The sequence below is a fragment of the Danio rerio genome, chromosome 8, assembly GCF_049306965.1.
Source record: "Danio rerio strain Tuebingen ecotype United States chromosome 8, GRCz12tu, whole genome shotgun sequence".
In the NCBI taxonomy this organism is placed as follows: Eukaryota; Metazoa; Chordata; class Actinopteri; order Cypriniformes; family Danionidae; genus Danio; species Danio rerio.
In genome coordinates, this window is record NC_133183.1 from 7,602,740 (window position 1) to 7,613,860 (window position 11,121).

At 37.5% G+C, this 11,121-nt stretch overlaps 1 long non-coding RNA gene across 1 annotated transcript; it reads left to right on the forward strand.

The window, feature by feature from the left end:
* The first annotated feature begins 8,037 nt into the window (after nt 1-8,037).
* LOC137496326 (uncharacterized) lies at nt 8,038-10,850 on the forward strand. The gene is made up of 6 exons (XR_011016531.2): nt 8,038-8,066; nt 8,392-8,496; nt 9,467-9,593; nt 9,768-9,853; nt 10,168-10,210; nt 10,308-10,850. It is a non-coding gene; the product is annotated as an uncharacterized lncRNA (long non-coding RNA).
* Nucleotides 10,851-11,121: the final 271 nt, after the last annotated feature.

Below are 11,121 nucleotides of genomic sequence, written 5' to 3' on the forward strand. Positions count from 1 at the left end.
TATGATAAACTTTTGATTACCTTGGATTTTACAACAGTCATCAGTTGTGTAATGTAATATACCTTGTGTAAAAACTACAGTAATTGAGTAATTTGTTTATATTGCTGTTGTTGTATTACTACATGAATGAGTTGGTCAGTTGTGAACATTTGACATTATGGCAACACAGTGCTTTCCCACACTTTCACCTGGGGCCTCATGTATCAACGCTGCGTACGCACAAAAACTTTGCGTACGCCAAGTTTCACGCTCAGAATCGCTCACGTTTGGATTTACTAACAATGAACTGAACGTGGGAATGTGCGCAGGTTCACGGCAGCTTTCTGGCAGGCGTACGCACATTTTTTGTGCGTGTCTGTTTTATTTCCATTGGCGACTCCTAGAGGCAGTTGTGTTAAATTGCTCTCTACAAAGTGACTGAGCCTTGCAATGGCAGCTGTATGAGACGGGTTCATCGATCTAGCAGGTAAATAAGATTTCCATACCATACAGTTGAGCAGCTAAACATTAAAGCACAATTTGCAGCGGTCGCCTGTTTTCCCAATGTAATCTGAGCGATCTACTGCACGCACATTGCTATAAAGGCACCATCTGAAGATGAATTTGCATGCGTGAATCAGAAACATTTCCATTCAATAAATGTGCAAATAAAATATGATGCACAAACTTATTGATGATTCCTACTTGTCTTTCTCGTGATAAATAGCAGGCAAAATCTGATATGTAGCGGGGGAAAAAACAAGAAATAGTTCATCAGACGCTGGATTCGAGCCGAGTTCATGCTCGAACGTGTCAAGACATGATGACATACGTCTTAGGAGCGCGCCACTGAGACTGTTGCGAGTGTTGCAACATTTTACAGATATAAACCACACTATTTCTTTTTTTGAATGCACTAAGTGCGATGTTCAGACCCAACTGTGTTAACCGCATCAGCTAAACTCTCCCACTCTATTTTTTTTCTTTTGTTGTTAATTCCGGAGAACAAACTTGCAAATAACACCGCTTTTCTCCTGTCTACCTCCGAAAGGAGCACCACCAATTCACATTCTGTTCAAAGTTTCTCTTCTTGCTTGCTTTTGCCTTTGCTTTTTCGTTGGGTTTTGCCATTAGCATAGTCATTAGCATATTCATACGGGGGAGGAGGCAGGGAGGGGTTTTGCGCTCGTGCATGTTGCGCTCAGTTTCACGTTCATTTAGATGTACAAAAGAATATGCGTGAGATTCGGCGTACGCAGTGTTTCATACATCTGAATTTTTTTCTGCGTACGCACATTTTCAGCTTTGTGCGTACGCAATGTTTTAGTAAGATTTCCACGCAAGTCTTCGTACATGAGGCCCCAGAAGAGGTCCTCATCGAGCTCTGATTTAGAAAGCTTCGAGTAACGAACCTTTTTCCGATACAATTGAGTCGGGCGCTTCACTGGTTCAGAAAGCTTCATTTCACCATCACTAGTTACAGCTCCAACGTTTAAAAAAAAACAACACAGGTCAACTAAAGAAAATTAACATTAAAATGGTTTATATACAGTATAGCGAGGCAGAGGGAAAACACAAACACAGTTGAGTTGCGTTACAAACAAGTCCCCGGAGGATGCTTTATTTACAAGTGAAATACATGAAATTATGGTGCTCTTCTTGATGTGCGTGCTCGAGTGCTCCGGGGAGGAGGTGAAGGATGGTGAGAGTTCAGTTGCTGGATCGTTCACGAGCTGGAGTCTGCTGTAGGAGAGACATAAGCATTCGCGCAGACAGTCATGTGTAAATGAAGCTCGCCTTCCTCCTGTGTGGGGCTGGCTTATATCTCTCCCTGGCTGATGAGGTCCAGCTGTGAGCGATCCGGTGCTGATGAGGTTCCAGCTGGGGTGAATTTGTAACCAGGGCGACGTGGCATCAGTGTGCTCGCTACAATATATATATTTGTTTCAACATTGGTCGGACTAAATGAACACTGTGTGAATAAAAATTTCTTGTTTTGGTCATAAAACAGGGTTGCTGCTATCAGACACGGTTGTGGCTGGAAGTTAACAATAATTTTTTGTATTATTAATTAAATTTCCCATTTATTGTATTTTATTAACGTCTACCCCAACCCTAAACCCAACCATCACGTATATATAACCATGTGTGTATATATATATATATATATAATTGTGCATGATTAAGTCTAGTAACACAATGTTTTAGAAAGCCAAGATTAGGGTCTCATGAATTATGATTTTATGCGACTTTTTTTTAAATAGAATTTTCTTTTGTACAATTTCAAACAAGTTTCCTGGCTTTTTAGTCTGCAACTATATTGGTCCATTATTGTATCTTCGTCTTTTTCTTTGCTCTAATGTATGTCCTGATATTGTTGTGTTTATGTTTAGATTTTTTTTATAAATGTTCAGTAGTGTACAGCACTTTGGTCTAGGTCAAAACAAAAATTCTAATTCTAATGCTGCTTATAATGCAACATAGTTAGATTTGATTAAAGACTCATTTGACTGTCATCTAATCCCTGATATTGGCAAGTTGTAAGGAAAAGGCTAAATCAGGTACTCTTTTAGGATGAGTGAGCAGGAGGCAACCAGACTATTTGAGTATTAGTTAACCCTGCAGAGTGACGACATACTGTCCGTGAGAAGACACGCAAACTCGGGGCGTGAAACTCTGAGCGGCGTTTGGTCCCGAATGAATGTATAACTGAAGACTGTGGGAACAGATATAGATCAAAACTCTAAACTGAGTCATAAATGATGAACGTGATCCATTCTTACAATTAGAAATACAGTCTAAGTTTGACAGTCACTTAAAATTGGAGTCACATTAAATCCAGAGCTGGAAAACAAATATAAATAAATTCTAATAAATAACACAATTCTCTTCAGAAGCACTAGAAAGGGCTTACAAACATTTAACCTTCGACCATGCTGTTAGTTTCATCATTGGGCTCATAGATGGACTTCTTCAACTTTAAAAACTTATTAGAGTACAACACTAAAGGAACATGTTAAAAAAACAGCTAGTGTAGGACATAACAAATGTAGGGTGTAACATAAAAATCAATGTAAGACACAAATGTCTCAAAAGATCAATGTCATTGGGGCCTGATCTTGACACAACACACACTCTGAACGTTCATGTCGACACCTCCAGACATCAGCTATTGATTCCCGTCTGTGTCTTGTCATCCTTGTTTCTCTGTAGGACACTTTTCTGGGAACATTTGTCTTATTCATGAGAAGGACCCTCCGTTCAATCTTAAAGCTGGGTCCCTATGTTCCTCATTTCTGACCTACAGAAACTGCTGACCCATGCAGAAATTTGGAAACAGATGCTTCTCTTTGCTCTCCTCTCCAGTGTACCTGCTGCCCGAGTCTGTTTCTTCTACCCCATCACCCTGGATCCTCTCTGATTTCCCAGGCATTGGGTCTGGACATCTGCTAACCTATTCCCAAGACTCCAGAATGCATCTGTGTGTCTGACGCTTTAGTCTTTAGTTAAAGTAACCTTCAGCTGCACGAAGTCAAGTTCTGGGCACTCGCTGTTCAGCGTCAGTAGTTAAAAGGGTCTTCTTTTTTTTTTTTTTTGCTTTCTAGGTCTGTCTCCTTTTTTTGTTGCGTAATATTTCAGCATTAAAAAAAGATCTGAAAAGTTGGAAAGCACAAAGTCACTCCAGCAGGAGTTACTCTCTACCGTATACCAGTAACAACTGTTCTTCAAAAGCCTCCATTGTAGTCCTGATTGGCTTCCAAGAACGTGGACGTAACAATATCAAAAGAAGTGAAGCCTGCATGTGTTGCATTAGTAGCATATTTTCCAATGGTTTAACTCTATATTTATAAAAGATTATTCTAAAATCTTATTTTTTTTCTTAATTGTTCTTTTACAGTTTTTCCCCAGTGTTCACAGATATAAACAAAGTTATACATGGTACATTAATGTACTTCAAAAGAAAAAGTAAATCTGTTGTTACTTAATATTATTGGTAACACTTTGCAATAAGGTTCATTAGTTAACGCATTTACTAACATTAACTGATCATGAACAACACATGTAGAGCATTTATTAATAATTGAACATTTACTAATGCATTATTAACATTCAAGTCCATGCTTGTTAACATTAGTTAATGCACCAAGAGTTAACATGAAATAACAATCAACAACTGTATTTTCATTAACTAACGTTAACTAACATGAACAAATACAGTAGTAAATGTACTTTTTATGTTTGTTCATCTTAGTAAATGAATTAATTAACATTAACTAATGAACTTTATTGTAAAGTGTAACCATATTATTCATTTTGCCTTCGCCTTAGTTCCTTATATATCAGTGGTCACTGGTGGTGGAATGAACTGGCAACTATTCCAGCATATGTTTTACACAGCAGACGCTGTTTACCTAATTCACCTAAAGCGCACATCTTTGGACTGTGGAGGAAACCCAGGTGAACATGGGAAAACCATTCCAAACGGAATGCCAACTGGCTCAGCCGGGACTCGAACCAGCGACCCTCCTTCTGTGAGGCGACAGTGCCAACCACTGAGCCATCCACTACTTAATATTAAGTTGACCTAATTTTATGCCGACAGTTAAATTAATATTTTTAAGGCAGCAGTTTTACTAACTCACATTCAACTAAACACGCTAAAGGCAACGAGTTTACCTACTTTTTAAAAAGTTGACTAGTCACCTAATCGCTTTACAAGCAATGGTTTTACTCACTTTTTAAAGTAAAGCCAACTGACTATTTTAAATGCAATGTGTTACTCACGTTTGCAAAGTAAAGCCAACTGACCACTGTAAATGCAATGGGTTTACGTACTTTTTTTAAGGTAAAGCCAACTATCAACTTTAAATGCATTTGGTTTACTTACTTTTTAAAGTGATGCCAACTAACCACTTTTAATAAAATGCTTTTATGCAAGTTTTAGAGTAAAGCCAACAAACTACTTTAAATGCAATAGGTTTACTTTTTTTTTTTTTTTTAAAGTGAAGCCAACTAACAACTTTAAATGCAACAAGTTTACTTACTTTTTTAAAGTGAAGCCAACTAACCACTTTAAGTGCAATGGTTTACTCACTTTTTTAAGTAAAGCCAACTGACCACTTTAAATGCAATAGGTTTACTTACTTTTTAAAGGTAAAGCAAACTAACAACTTTAAATGCGACACCTTTACTTACTTTTTAAAAGTAAAGCCAACTAACCACTTTAAGTGCAATGGTTTACTCTCTTTTTTAAGTAAGGCCAACTGACCACTGTAAATGCAATAGGTTTACTTATTTTTTTTTTTTAAGTGAAGTCAACCAACAACTTTAAATGCAACAAGTTTACTTACTTTTTTAAGGTAAAGCCAACTATAAACTTTGAATGCAAAGGGTTTACTTACTTTTTTAAGGTAAAGCCAACTAACCACTTTAAATGCAATTGTTTACTCACTTTGCCAACTAGCCACTTTAAATGCAATGGATTACTCACTTTTATTTAAGTAAAGCCAACTGACCACTTTAAATGCAATAGGTTTACTTATTTTTGTAAAGTGAAGTCAACAAACCACTTTAAATGCAATGGCTTACTCACTTTTGTAAAGTAAAGCCAACCCCCCACTTTAAATGCTATGGGTTACACTCTTTTTAAACAATGTCAGCTACTCATTTTAAAAGCAAACGGTTTACTCACTCTTTAAATAAAGTCAACTGATAGCTTTAAAAGCAACGAGTTTATTCAGATTTTAAAAAGTAAAGTCAACTAAAGCAGGTCGCACACCAGAAGCTTTGCTCGGCGCCGCGACACGGCGCGCACATTTTTTAAAGTATCACACACTAGACGCGCACATTCGAATGATATTTAACATGAAACTAATCAGATGGCGCTTTGTGGCGCGGCTGAAAAATGAACTGCGTCCCGAGCCATGGCCGGGCGCCGCCGACAGCCGCCGACTTGCGACGAGCGGCGCTTCTGGTGTGCGACCTGCTTAATGCTTTAAAAGCAATGGGTTTACACACTTTTTTTGAGTAAATCAACAGATCACTTTAAAAGCATTGATTTTTATCACTTTTTAAAAGTGTCAAAAGTAATGAAGCTCTTGTGGAAAGGAGTGTGGAGAGCACCAGCCTATTTGCATAAAAACAGAAAAAACTTCAGTTTAAAAAGTGCCATTTAAAGCATGGTTTAATAAACAAATCACACATCATCACAGACAGATTTAGAGGATACCTAAAATATATATCTTCTAAGATATATCTTCTGTATATCTTCGCTCTTAAAAATATTGGGTTAATTGAACCCAATTTTTGGGGAAAACATGGACAAAACCAACAACCGTTAATTATTTTAATTCAATTTATAGGACTAAATTTAAACCAAAAATTAGGTTTATCTATATTTTACCCAAATTGGGTTTAAATAACCCAACGTGTTTGTGTGCAAGTGTAACTCCAGATAATCATTACTACACTTTGTGAAGTTTTATAAACTAATTTTGAGAGGAGCACGTGATAGAATGGATCGTGGCTGGTCTCTCATCCACAATCATCAATAAACCAATCAGATAATCCTAGCCTGCAATAAATAGCCCATTTGCACCCTACTTCCCTCATCTTCATTTTTGAAGAATCCCCCTCTCTATTCCATCTCTCCCTTTTCCTCCATTACCAGGGGGAGCTATTGAGACCTACCCAATTTCAGACCCCCTTTTTCATGCTAATGGTCTGTTTCAACTGACTGGTACAGTAGTATGGGTCACCTTTATCAGGCTTGCGTTTCCACTGCCAAAAGGGTACCAATAGTACGATAGAAAGTTTCAGACGACGTCATTCTTGCTCGAGAAAATGTCAAAATAAAACTGTCATTCACATATGAGAAGCACTTCCGAAAAAAACAGATGCTTTATACATATAAATGCTTGCGTATAACTGTTTAATACTAACCTTTCTATGAACATGATTTGATTATAACTGCATATCAATGATAGAGTGAAAAAGCCTACTGCAACGACTGTGATTATATAAAATAAATAAATGCAGCATTTATGAACACACAAAGCCCCATACAGTCTTCATTATGTTACCAGTTACACACAAACTACACCCAACATACATTTAGACCTTATTTGGCTTCAAAAACAACACACAACATATAGCACACAGTCAGTGCAAACCTCTCATCTGTGTCTTTAATCTTTACCCGCACATATAACCTCTGTTAGAGAGTAATTCCATCATTCTGAGTTCATAATAGTCCAAAAGGTGATAGTAATAGTTAAACATTTCAGTTTGTTCCATGTTTTAGGTTGCTGAAACAATCATTTGCTCCTTGTTTTGTCAGGCTTCTCTTTGTTTTTACGCATCACTCTCCCGTTTGTCCGTTTCTGAAAGGATCAGATGTCAGTAGCTCTTCAATAAACACGCGCACGTTATTATCATCAGCTCAAGAAGTTAGTTAATTCAAATACAGAAATGCGGCGAGCGAAACCGCACGAGCTTTAGACGACCTTGTAAACAACTACGGGGCACAGAGTAGATTCTGCTCTTCTTCTTGGCTTTGTGTCTGCTCATTAAAACGACGACAATGTTTTTTTTTTTTTTTTTTTTTTAAAGCTCGGGATGACCATGGCTCATTATTATATGTATATAGTATTACGGTGTAATATCTCGGCTGTGTTTTTCAAAACGGTGGTTCCCTTGTTTTCATTCTCTTTGATTGTTGCACGAGTGAGTGAGGTATCTCTGTCAACCAATAGCATTCAGCTGTGCATCTAGCTCTGCCTTTTAGTACCCTTTTGTTGTGCTAGGTACCCTCCCGAAATGGTACCCCAAAATTGGTACACAGCAAATTCATCAGAGTTAAATTCTCGGTGTTGAAGCATTTCAGAGTAAAGTGTTGACGTTAAAGAGTTAAATTTTGATAAATGAATATAATAAGAGTTAAAATTGATTTTATTCAGTGCGAAATCAAGGAGTTATCTTTTCAACACTTGGTGGTGTTATTTCCAACATCCGGGAATTCATGCAGCCCCAGTCACTGAAGAATTTTCCAGACGCCATTTTCCATCTGAGGTTTAGAACAGCAACTGGTGAGTCAAACTACCTAAATGTTGGTATTTTACTGACTTTCTTTAAGGAAATACAGTTGTAAACATATTGTTAAGTTAATAATTTTAGAATGGAGTGACAATTTTAAACTTCTGCGGTTCATTCATGGTCGTTTGTGTAAGTTATCTAGCTTAACTGCATTACTATTGACTTCTTTTCAAGAATGTTTTTATATATGCTCACGCATACATAGTGCATAAAAACATCAAATGTACATGTTCAACACATTTCTGTCACGCTTAATGCCATTTTGTGCGTTGTTACCCATCTGTAAAATAAAATCGACACTTCTCCTTTAATTCGAAGCAAACTAGCGAGGGAATCCCCGGAGCAGCCTAGCCTACTCTGCCCGGATGCTAACGGCAACACAGGACAGTTTCCATGAGCTCTGGAGTTTCTAAAACATATCTGGTGAGTAAATGAACATGCTTACTTGTAAAAGGCTTCCTGACTGAAACATATGATTGTTTGTTATTCGTGTACGTTAATTTGGTTATTTTAAACACCGCAGCCCTTTTAAACTGGTTCATTCGTGGCCGTCCATATAACGTTACGTTAGTCCATAGACTCGTGTGATAACGTAACAGTTACGCTTAAATTATATTAAGTGTTGACAACCATTAAAGTCGGAATGTTAACATTAATGTCTTTAAATGACCGCGTTTGCACTTTCTCAGACATTTGACGTTACAGAAGTCTCCCGGAAGTTGCGGGACTAACGTTAACGTTATCCCGCAAATGCACAGAGACTCCCAGATGCCCAAGTAGATGCCCGCAAATGAATGATAATCTCCTGGAAATCGCGCGTCTCCCGCCCGGTCATTAAACACTTTGCACACCCCTCTCCACCGCATCCCTCCCAGCTCTTCAGGTACATCGCGCGCAAGTCACCCCCACCGCTCTTCAGGTACATCGCGCGCAAGTCACCCCCACCGCTCTTCAGGTACTCATCTCTCCCGCTACCTCCCGCAAATCAACTCTGTATCCCCCGAAAATGACTTTTCCCAACTCGGGATGTCTGACGTTAGTAAGTTAGGCTATTTCTGTAGTCAAGAACATCTTAGTTAAGCTTTTTCTCCCACATGATATTGTGCTTAAAACTATAGGCTAAACTTAGCATGTACTGTACACAACATTTCCGTTTTATTAAAGACAATTTAGTGCGTTGTAAACAGCCACCTGTCTGTAAAATTAATCAACTGATTCATATTTGAGCAGCCTAATGATGATACAGGTTTGATTTGTAGATTTATTATCAATAATCAACATCTGAATCAAAAGATATCTGAAAAAGTGTGAGGCATACTTTGTGATGTTTATCTCTTTTATCTGAAGGTTATGCATATGTGTTTGATACTAATGTGTTGTTGTTTTTTAACAGCCACAGTTCTCTATACAATAACACAATACCCTGTGACGGTGGCTGATTAGAGACGGATGGTGTATTTCCAGAGTTGGTGAAATGACCAAGCACACCTTCTTGGTCATATGTGGTGATAATAATGAAGGTATGTTTGATAAAGTTCTGTATTTGTTTCACAATAAGCTAAGAGGGTATTAGAGCATTAAAGAATAATGAATGACATGAAGGTGATAAGTTTTGTATTGTGGGTGAACTGTTACTTAAATAATGTTTTGCTCTGCTTTGCACTTTTCCTCTTCTGCTTATCCTAATATTTTAGATTATATTTGGACCTGAAACATCTGCTAGACTCCAGTAAAGGTGGCGTCAATACTGGACCTGAAAGGGCCTAACAAGTTGAATCTGGTAAAGAAACATGCACGCACACACACACACACACGCACGCACGCACACGCTTACAGAAAACTGTTGTTTATGAAGTTTATGAATATTTTTTACACTGTGGCTAATATTTTGGGGAAGTCAGCATCACTAAATGATATAAAAGATTTTAAGCTCCTCTAAATTTTGCTCCAAGTGTTGTGTTAAATTCAGGATTCTGGACAGACAGCTGCCTGTTTTTCCAGTTCTAGTCATAGTGGTTAACCTAATTGTTTTTGTAGATCCAACAGTGATGTATGTGTTTTTTCTACTTTTCCATATCCTGTCACCTCAACCAGCTGGGAGAGTCAAATTGTGGATCATCATGAAGATTTTCAAAAGGTGAGTTTAGATTTCTTGAATATTTAATTTACTTTAAATGTTCTTTTAAATAAATCATAGAATTTGATTGCAATTTGTTTTCAAACATTTTTCTTAGTCATGCTGGAGTCTTGAAGAGTTCTTAGATGAGCATCACCCTATATCCGTGCATCAGGAACCACCAGACGAGCGATCAGCAGCTACTACATCGTCATGGATAAAAAGGTCATCCTGTGGCTGGGAAGCACTTCATTCACAGGACATGCTTGATGAGATTTCCTAGCTCCAATTTGTTTTCACACAAGTTTACAGCATTTGTACCTTTATTTAAACTGCTGTGTTTGATATGGAGGACCAAGGAAACACCAGAAGTGAAAGATTTGCACGCCAAGTTGTTTAAAATGTAATTTCAGAAGAAAACTATGAGTTCAGAAGTAAACTATGAGTGACGATATACTGAACTTTCAAATTGCACTGATGAAACATCAAGTTTGGACCAAAGGACTGAAACAGCCTTTTTGAGCACTGGTCATACATATTTTGTTGATACTGTCTGTACTAATAAAACATTTAAAGCATATTTGACATTTTTGCATTTTAAAAACTGAATGAATTGTTGAAGTGGTGAATGTTTTCAAATAAAATGTTTTTTATTTTGTAATTTACAGTCTATTTGACCTTTTTACCATATTTACACTCAAGAGAGTTGAATAAAATAACAATATATTACACCAGGCGGTGTTAAATATAGTTACATATTTTAACTCTGCCCAGAGTTAAAATTAACCCTTACTTCGGTGTCAATGTGCCAACCCTTTTGAAAGTGTTAATTTAACTCTGTTTTGAGTGGACCCCATGAGACACTTTCAAAGGGTTGAAATTAACACCCATAGAGTTGTTTTGGGTCCCCATATTTTGCTGTGTACAGTACA